This window comes from Rutidosis leptorrhynchoides, chromosome 4 (assembly GCF_046630445.1).
Source record: "Rutidosis leptorrhynchoides isolate AG116_Rl617_1_P2 chromosome 4, CSIRO_AGI_Rlap_v1, whole genome shotgun sequence".
Lineage (NCBI taxonomy): Eukaryota > Viridiplantae > Streptophyta > Magnoliopsida > Asterales > Asteraceae > Rutidosis > Rutidosis leptorrhynchoides.
This window is the reverse complement of record NC_092336.1, coordinates 589781272-589792243: the sequence shown is the minus strand read 5'-3', so window position 1 is coordinate 589792243 and position 10972 is coordinate 589781272. Positions and strand designations below refer to the sequence as shown.

General features: G+C 32.1%; 1 long non-coding RNA gene across 11 annotated transcripts in view; it reads left to right on the top strand.

The window, feature by feature from the left end:
* The first annotated feature begins 2456 nt into the window (after positions 1–2456).
* LOC139839752 (uncharacterized) overlaps positions 2457–10972 on the top strand; it is a 30035-nt gene continuing 21519 nt past the window's right edge. For 8 of the 11 annotated variants that reach the window (XR_011757065.1, XR_011757064.1, XR_011757060.1 and 5 more), the window contains exons 1-4: positions 2457–2843; positions 3644–3819; positions 4107–4225; positions 4317–4453. This is a non-coding gene — a long non-coding RNA (uncharacterized lncRNA). The other 3 variants (XR_011757056.1, XR_011757057.1, XR_011757059.1) reach the window with 3 other exon arrangements.

The window sequence follows — 10972 nt, the reverse complement described above, 5'->3', positions numbered from 1 at the left end:
ATTTTAAAAACTATATTTGTATAAATATATATTTATATAAGTAGTATTATTATTATTATAAAAAGGGGTTTTACCGTTTAGTGACCGGTTTGTCGATTTTATGTCTTAAGTCACAATTAAAACCTAATGTAAAATATTAAATATAAATATAACTTAATTTAAAGTGTAAAGTAAATGACGATAAATAAAAGTGCGATAAATAAAAGTGCAATAATTTAAAGTACGATAAATAAAATGACGATAAATAAATGACTGTAAATAAAAGTACGATGAGATATGAATTAAAGGAATTATGCTTATTTAAACTTACGTAATCATGATGTTTGACGTGTTGATTTTAATTTATTACCATGGGTTAATTGTCCTTTGTCCTGGATTATTCGATATGTCTATCTAGTTTTGTCCATAATAGTCCATCGGTCATAATTATAAAGTGCGAGAGTCTTCACCAAATTAACCTTATACCCGAAGTTAAATATTCCAACTAATTGGGGATTCGAACTGTAACAAGGTCTTAATACTTTGTTTAATGAATACACCATGTTATCGACTGCGTGTAATCCAAGGTTTTAATACTTTGTTAACAATTACACCAATTACCCTTGAATGTAATCCACCCCTGTTTTAATGAGTCCGGTGACTATTAATCCATCCCCGTGTCCGGTCAAATGAACAATTATTAGTATTTATAGATATCCCGCGCACCGTACCCAGTCAAGCATATGTGGTTATATATAAACACGTCAAATTATAAATCTCTATATTAAATCAACGAGATATCATTTAATTAATATAAAGCCCATTAATAGCCCATAGTCCAATTTTCACAAATGTCGGTCTTTTGTCCAAACCCCAATTATGGTCCAAAGCCCAATTACCCAGTCTTTAATATTTAGTCCAATATCACGATTACTTTGGCTTAAATAAACATAATAGTAACTTAGCTACGAGACATTAATTTAAAAAGGTTGAACATAACTTACAATGAGTATTAATCGTGTAGTGTTACACGGATAGAATTTTGACTTACAAACTTAAAACATTCGCCACTATAACCTTATTATTTTATTATTAACTTAATATTAAAATTAAAATTATAATTAAAATATAAATATATACTAAGAGAGTGAAAGATAAGATTGAATATGGTGTGTATAATTCGTAGAGCAAACTGCCTTTTTATAGAACTTGGCCTGCTACAGTCATCCATGTGATCGCATGGGTTTACAGCTTCCAGGCCATGTGATCGCATGGCAGCCTTTTCTTGGTCACCAAGCAAATAAAGCTGCATTTAAATATAATATATATAATTTTATATAATTATATATATATATATATATATATATATTATATTATATTATATTCTTGTGCATAGTTGACTTGTAAATTTAGTTCCGTTAAGTCGCGCGTTGATAGTTGGTTCATGTTCCGGTTCTGAATTTTCGAACGTCCTTTCGTACTATTTAATATCTTGTACTTTGCGTTTTGCGGCTTGTGCTCTTATAATTTTGAAACTTTTCTCATCAATAAATTGAACCACTTGGATTGTACTTTGTACTTTTTAGCGTTTTGATCATTTGCGTCTTCAAATCGTCGAATCTGTCTTTTGTCTTCACCTTTTATTATTTAAACGAATATCACTTGTAAATAGAACAATTGCAACTAAAAGCTTGTCTTTCTTGAAGGATAATGCTATTAAATATGTGTTCGTTTTTAGCATTATCAGTCGAGCAAAAATACACGCGGACGAACAAAACAAAAACAGGTAGTCGAGCAAAAAATTGGCGGCCGAACAAAAAAAAAGCATTCGAATTTCGAATTTTTGTTCGGTTCTACAAAAAATGGTTCGGTTCTACAAAATTGTAGAGCCAAATTTGTTCGAATTACTGAAAATTGTTCGGCCGTTTTATTTTTTTGTTCGAATTTCCCGTTTTTTGCTCGACTATCCCCTTTTTTGCTCATTCGTGTCCCTTTTTGCTCGAATTTCAGTGTATTTTGGGCTATTTTGGAGTTTCAGGGTTCTCACACAAAAAAAGTTCCCATTTGATCCCTCATATATATATATATATATATATATATATATATATATATATATATATATATATATATATATATATATATATATATATATATATATATATATATATAATATTTTTGGTAGATTGAGTAATAATTTCAATAAAAAGGTTTACTAGTTTTATATAATTATCACAAAATTATACTCCCGTAGTTTTATATAAAACTAGTAAACCTTTTTATTGAAATTATTACTCAATCTACCAAAAATATTTTTTATATATATATATATATATATATATATATATATATATATATATATTCCTCACATAAAGCATGAGGACCCCATCCAATGTGTCAGACTCTCATTCTCCCAATTTACAGCACTCCACGTGTCTACCCTATCTGATTTTTTTTTTTTTAAAATTACCAAATAAAAAAAAACTATCCTCCTCCAATCCCTATTAGGTTTTGTTGATGATTGATTCACCTCTCCATCACAGATCCGCTTTTATGTTCGTCCGACGAACAAAACTAACAACGACTCTTCCTACAAACACCTTTAAATCTGAATTCATCATAAAATTACCTACAGATACATATGTTTTTCACTGTTTTTTTTTTTAAACCGATTGTTAAATCCCAAACAGATTTCAATTTTAGGGCTTCTGCTAACTAAATCGCGTGAGGGGATTAATCCTAAAAAACGATTTCCAGACCATCAATCCAGATTCATCATTCGTATTCATCTTGATGGTGTTAATTCGTATTCATCAAATCCTCTCTGGAGTCTTGCTATTGCCCTAATTGGTTCTTCATCTCTAAAGGTATCTCATTTTGTGATTTTTTTACTATTACAGTATAAGTTCTGTACATCAATTGTAATTGCCCTGTTACAACCTATCTGTATCGCGGATGTTTCTATAGCCGGAATTTATAACATATGATTGTATATAAGCATAAGGACAATTAGTAAACATAATTGAGTTATGATGTTCCAACTCGCTATGATATTATACTATGTTTATGATCTTATGATGATTTTGAAAATGTCTGATATATGTTGAATTTATATATTCGCAACATCTGCTTATCTTCTTTAGCTTTGTTTTTCTTGCTTTATCTAAAACATTAATCTTTATTGCTTAAAGTTTGTAGTTTTTAGAAACCTCTAGATGTGGCATTTTTCTTATTTAAAATCAGTGTTTTTAGATTTGGAAGTTTAGTTTTTTGTGTTATTTATATATGATTCAGGAAAAATTATCTGATGAACTATTATATATTGCTCTCTAACCGTCCGACTAAATGGTTCAACTGAAAAAAAGATTTAAAAAGTTCTTCGATGAGCCAATTGTACATATGAACGGGTCATTGTACGGAACATGAATTTACACCTGAACCATTTGTTTATGTTCAAGGTAAATTTTGCATCTTTTGTTTGAAGTGTGTTCGAATATTAGTGTGTGCATCTTTTGTTTGGCTGGAAGCCGAGTTCTCTGTATAGTTATACTATATGAAACCTTAAACATACGACAAAATGGCTATTTAATTTAATCATAACCAATTTTAATTACGGTAACTATTGTATCACTCAAGCCAAATGGATACTGATTTTTTTTTTCTTCAGTTTTTCAGGTATCAAAGTTGCAGGATGACATTCGAGCACACGATCGACTTAGTAAATAAAAAAAAAAAAACTGCACTTTTGGATGCAGAGAGAACCAATGAATGGCAGAAGCATCAATGGTTGATGATGTTCAGAACAAAAATCAGGAGCTCGTGAAACGGAATGAGATATGTCAGGTTTGACTATTTTTTTCAATAATGTTTTAGTGTAGTAGGAAAAAAAATCTTGGTCAAAATGTGTGCGGGGGCGTCATCTGATATGAGAGGCATCCGCAAAAAGCCTTAGTTTTGAGTCTGTAATTCAATTGTGACATCCATAAAAAGAAAACCCAGGTTAAGTTATATCGTCATTATCATTTTAATTTTTCGTTTCTCTTTTTACCTAAAGTTGTTAAAGCCTTAACTCAGGTGTTCTTTAAGCTTCATTTGCCACAATTACTAACTTAGTGTCTTTGAGCTTTCAGACCCATGTATCTGAGTATGCCATTGGTTTGTGGTTGAGTATGTGATCAAGATTGAAATTTAAGCTTATGTTTTCGATGGTAAAGTCAACTTCAATTTGGGCCATCATGTTTATTTACGGGTACCTCTATCACTACACTAAAAGTTAATTAATTCTCACGATTTTCAAACTGTTATTTCGGTTGTACTGACGAACAATAATTTATTGTCAGAATATGCAAAGCTTTTATCGACATTGTTACGGGAAGTACATTCCATGATGCATATCACTTGTGGAACAAAAGCATCAATGGTTGATGATGTTCAAAACTAAAACCAGGCGCTCATGAAACATGATGAGAAATGTCAGGTTTGACTATTTGCAGTATTTTTTTTAATGGATTTGATTATTAGATTCGTATCAGTTAGAAATTACCACTTTCTGAAAATAATAAATCAGAAATATTGTGTTCACAATTTAATTGATCCATTCATGTATTTGATGTTGGTACACCTGATCTGACCCGTTTTATCATACACAAAGAAGGTAATAATCTGATTTCAAAAATGGCAGTTTGGCACGTGTTCGGTAAAATGTATCTAGGGTACTATGTTATTTTGGTAACTCATAACACTTTATGGCTTAAATATTTTTTATATAGTGAGGTTTTTAATTATAATTTTAGAAGTCTTCAGATATTATGTCAGGACCTAATTTAGTGGTGCAAGTTGACCTAATAGTCCATAAATTGATTGTTGTATTACGCACCAAAGCTTTTTGATTTGAAATATTTGACCCAGTATCTACTACGGAGTATATATTATTTGGTACGTTCGATCCGTCAATAACGGGGTATGATAGGGCTGCTTGCATAACAAGTCAAATTAAAATGGGTCATTTTATACATGGGTGATTTTGGGATCTTTTAAATTTTGTAAGCTTTTTGAATGTTATAATGATAGGTAATGTGAAATTGTACATATAGATTTGCATGATTCTTTAACTAAGGTTAGTGAATTGTTTAAGCAAATTGATATTATTTGAGGTTGATGGCTGATGTAGTGACCCGAACTTTTCCATGTTTATATATATTAATTGAGATTGATATTTACATGATTAAATGTTTCCAACATGTTAAGCAATAAAACTTGTTAAGACTTGATTAATTGAAATATGTTTCATATAGACAATTGACCACCCAAGTTGACCGGCGATTCACGAACGTTAAAACTTGTAAAAAACGACTTGACGATATATATATGGATATACATATGGTTAACATGAGATTATGATAAGTAAGTATCTCCATAAGTATATTAACAATGAGTTATATACATATAAACAAGACTACTAACTTAAGGATTTCGAAACGAGACATATATGTAACGATTATCGTTGTAACGACATTTAAATGTATATATATCATATTAAGATATATTAATATATCATAATATCATGATAATATAATAATTTAACATCTCATTAGATATAATAAACAATGGGTTAACAACATTAATTGAGATCGTTAACTTAAAGGTTTCAAAACAACACTTACATGTAACGACTAACGGTGACTTAACGACTCCGTTAAAATGTATATACATGTAGTGTATTTATATGTATTAAAATACTTTTGGAAGACTTCAAGACATATATCAAAACACTCATACTTAACGAAAATGGTTACAGTTACTTTCCCATTCTTTTCTTTCATCAAGAATTCTAGTCGTATTCTTACCCGTATTATACACAGCTTCAAAACGTACTTACTATGGGTATATACCAATAGGAACTAGCATGGGATTCCACTCTTGATTATGTCATGTATGACTAATCAATTTTAACTTCTACCATGAGCTAGTCAACTAACTAGAACTCCTTTTAACCCCACTCACCACTCACCAATTAACACTCATCATTCACTCCATTTCACTTCCAAATCTCTTTCTAATTCTCTCTCAACACACCCACACTATTATGAACGTATTTTTCCAGTAGTTAATCATCATCTTCATCAAAAATCACTTCAAGAATCAAGTTATAATCATCATAGGAAGAACACTTCAAGAATACTTCAAAAATCCCTTCAAGTTTACTAATTTACTTCCAAGCTTCCTAATCCATTCCAAGTAATCATCTAAGATCAAGAAACCTTTGTTATATACAGTAGGTTATCTTTCTTATTCAAGGTAATATTCATATTCAAACTTTGATTCAATTTCTATAACTATAAACTATCTTAATTCGAGCAAAAATCTTACTTGAACTTGTTTTTGTGTCATGATCCTACTTCAAGAACTTTCAAGCCATCCAAGATCCTTTGAAGCTAGATCATTTCTTGTCACTTCCAGTAGGTTTACCTACTAAACTTGAGGTAGTAATGATGTTCATAACATCATTCGATTCATATATATAAAACTATCTTATTCGAAGGTTTAAACTCGTAATCACTAGAACATAGTTTAGTTAATTCTAAACTTGTTCGCAAACAAAAGTTAATCCTTCTAACTTGACTTTTAAAATTAACTAAACACATGTTCTATATCTATATGATATGCTAACTTAATGATTTAAAACCTGGAAACACGAAAAACACCGTAAAACCGGATTTACGCCGTCGTAGTAACACCGCGGGCTGTTTTGGGTTAGTTAATTAAAAACTATGATAAACTTTGATTTAAAAGTTGTTATTCTGAGAAAATGATTTTTATTATGAACATGAAACTATATCCAAAAATTATGGTTAAACTCAAAGTGGAAGTATGTTTTCTAAAATGGTCATCTAGACGTCGTTCTTTCGACTGAAATGACTACCTTTACAAAAACGACTTGTAACTTATTTTTCCGACTATAAACCTATACTTTTTCTGTTTAGATTCATAAAATACAGTTCAATATGAAACCATAGCAATTTGATTCATTCAAAACGGATTTAAAATGAAGAAGTTATGGGTAAAACAAGATTGGATAATTTTTCTCATTTTAGCTACGTGAAAATTGGTAACAAATCTATTCCAACCATAACTTAATCAACTTGTATTGTATATTATGTAATCTTGAGATACCATAGACACGTATACAATGTTTCGACCTATCATGTCGACACATCTATATATATTTCAGAACAACCATAGACACTCTATATGTGAATGTTGGAGTTAGCTATACAGGGTTGAGGTTGATTCCAAAATATATATAGTTTGAGTTGTGATCAATACTGAGATACGTATACACTGGGTCGTGGATTGATTCAAGATAATATTTATTGATTTATTTCTGTACATCTAACTGTGGACAACTAGTTGTAGGTTACTAACGAGGACAGCTGACTTAATAAACTTAAAACATCAAAATATATTAAAAGTGTTGTAAATATATTTTGAACATACTTTAATATATATGTATATATTGTTATAGGTTCGTGAATCAACAGTGGCCAAGTCTTACTTCTCGACGAAGTAAAAATCTGTGAAAGTGAGTTATAGTCCCACTTTTAAAATCTAATATTTTTGGGATGAGAATACATGCAGGTTTTATAAATGATTTACAAAATAGACACAAGTACGTGAAACTACATTCTATGGTTGAATTATCGAAATCGAATATGCCCCTTGTTATTAAGTCTGGTAATCTAAGAATTAGGGAACAGACACCCTAATTGACGCGAATCCTAAAGATAGATCTATTGGGCTTAACAAACCCCATCCAAAGTACCGGATGCTTTAGTACTTCGAAATTTATATCATATCCGAAGGGTGTCCCGGAATGATGGGGATATTCTTATATATGCATCTTGTTAATGTCGGTTACCAGGTGTTCACCATAAGAATGATTTTTATCTCTATGTATGGGATGTGTATTGAAATATGAAATCTTGTGGTCTATTATTATGATTTGATATATATAGGTTAAACCTATAACTCACCAACATTTTTGTTGACGTTTTAAGCATGTTTATTCTCAGGTGATTATTAAGAGCTTCCGCTGTTGCATACTTAAATAAGGACAAGATTTGGAGTCCATGCTTGTATGATATTGTGTAAAAACTGCATTCAAGAAACTTATTTTTTTGTAACATATTTGTATTGTAAACCATTATGTAATGGTCGTGTGTAAACAGGATATTTTAGATTATCATTATTTGATAATCTACGTAAAGCTTTTTAAACCTTTATTGATGAAATAAAGGTTATGGTTTGTTTAAAAATGAATGCAGTCTTTGAAAAATGTCTCATATAGAGGTCAAAACCTCGCAACGAAATCAATTAATATGGAACGTTTTTAATCAATAAGAACGGGACATTTCAGTTGGTATCAGAGCGATGGTCTTAGAGAACCAGAATTTTGCATTAGTGTGTCTTATCTAGTTTGTTAGGATGCATTAGTGAGTCTGGACTTCGACCGTGTTTACTTGAAAAATGATTGCTTAACAAATTTTGTTGGAAACTATATATTTTTAACATGTGAATATTATGTGATATATTAATCTCTTAACGCGTTTGATATTATGTGATAGATGTCTACCTCTAGAACAAGTCTCATTGACTCACCTAATAATAATGAAGAGTCAAATGTAAATTGGAATGATTCGTGGACTGATTCACAAGTTCCCGAAGAGGAACCGGAAGAAGAGTCGGAACCAGAAGAAGAATCGGAATCGGAAGAAGAATCGGAACCGGATGAAGAAATAGAACCGGTGGGGGAAATAATAAAACGGTTAAGTAAAAGAAAATCCTCAACCAACCGACCAAGGTTAATTATGGTCAATGGTGTTTCCGCTAAGGAAGCAAAATATTGGGAGGATTACCAATTCTCCGATGAATCGGATTCCGACGAGAATTCCGATGATGTTATAGAAATTACCCCAACTGAATTTAAAAAGGCAAAAGAAAATAATAAGGGAAAGGGCATAAAAATAGAGAAATCTAATTCCAACCCCGATGAACTTTATATGTATCGTCAACCCCCGAAGTCCTTAAGTTGTAACAATGACCCGGGAACCTCTAAACCACCAGGTTTTTCTAAACCAATGTGGAAAATAACGGCTCGTATTAGGGGAACATCATATATCCCTAGAAACTTGGGAAAACGAACCAAAACCAAAGAAGAAGAAACAAGCGAGTCGGAATAAGATAGTTGTATTCGTGTGGTGTAATATATGTAATATAGTGTGCTTATGCTTTATGATATATGTAAAAATTGCTTGTATTAATAAGTATTTTTTTTATGAATCTAACTCTTGTCTATTTTACAGTATAAAAACACAAAATGGATAGACAACCCAATATTTTAAGAGACCTACCCGGAGACATGATTGATGAAATCTTGTCTAGAGTCGGTCAGAATTCCTCGGCACAACTATTTAAGGCGAGATCAGTTTGTAAGACATTCGAAGAACGTTCCAAGAATGATTTGGTTTATAAAAGGCTTTCGTTCGGAAGATGGGGGATATCACATTGGGAAATCCATAAGTTACGATGTGTTTACTTTGACGCATATATTGCGGGGAACCCAAATGCTATTTTACGCAACGGGTTAAGAAATTATTTTGACTCAGTATATCCAAATATAGGACTTCGTGATTTAGAAAAAGCGGCTAACATGCAACATAAAGAAGCATGTTATGCTTACGGGTTAGTAATGTTCGCTTCTCACCAAAGTGAGAACAAGAACATCGGGCTACAACTATTAAACAAAACGTTCCCTCAAGTGACGGAGTCGGTAATTGGGGTAAGAAATGAGGTTTTTAGGTTATTACGAGACTGTTGGTCATTACGTAACCCTCGTCCCTTTGACGACGTTACAACACGCTGTCTTATCAACGGCCATAACGGTTATGTTCCACAAGACCAAGGATGGGAAGTAATCCTAGTAAAACCAGAATGCATGACTTGTTTCTGGACGTATGAATTACGTGTCTTTATTGCCTTTGCTGAACGACTTGTGTACTAGCTAGAATTATCTTCACAACCATCTTGTATCAAATTTATTGTGTGCTATATTTCATGCTATATGTAAAATAAGCGGTATTGTAAGTTTGTAAAATATTGTGTAAAAGTTTGAACGCGAAATATTATTACAATCAGTTTTTCATATAGAATTGTAGTAGTTGAATTGTATATTAGCTACTAAGTATGAACTTAACGGGTAGGTACTACCCTAATTTAAACTTATAAAACGCTAATATGAAGAAAAAGCTTTTATAAATGAGTTCATATTATGCTACGAAATACTATTAACTACTCTTAATATTCTGTATGATTAACTTGTTCCATTTAACTATTTTGAAGGAAATGGCACCGACTACTCGACACACCGTGAATATGAATGAAGAGGAATTCCGTACTTTTCTAGCTTCAAACATAGCCGCAGTACAGGCTGCGCTATATACCAACAATAACCTTGGATCTGGCAGTACAGGAAATCGTGTAGGATGCACCTACAAAGAATTCACTGCCTGCAAACCTTTGGAATTTGATGGAACCGAAGGACCGATCGGATTGAAACGGTGGACCGAGAAGGTCGAATCGGTGTTTGCCATAAGTAAGTGTACTGAAGAGGACAAAGTGAAGTACGCTACGCATACCTTTACAGGTTCTGCGTTAACATGGTGGAATACCTATCTAGAGCAAGTGGGACAAGATGATGCGTACGCACTACCGTGGTCAGCATTCAAGCACTTGATGAACGAGAAGTACCGTCCCAGAACCGAGGTCAATAAGCTCAAGACAGAACTTAGAGGGTTACGAACCCAAGGATTTGATATTACCACGTATGAAAGACGATTCACAGAATTGTGCCTATTGTGTCCGGGAGCATTCGAAGATGAGGAAGAGAAGATCGACGCGTTTGTGAAAGGATTACCAGAAAGAATCCAAGAAGATATAA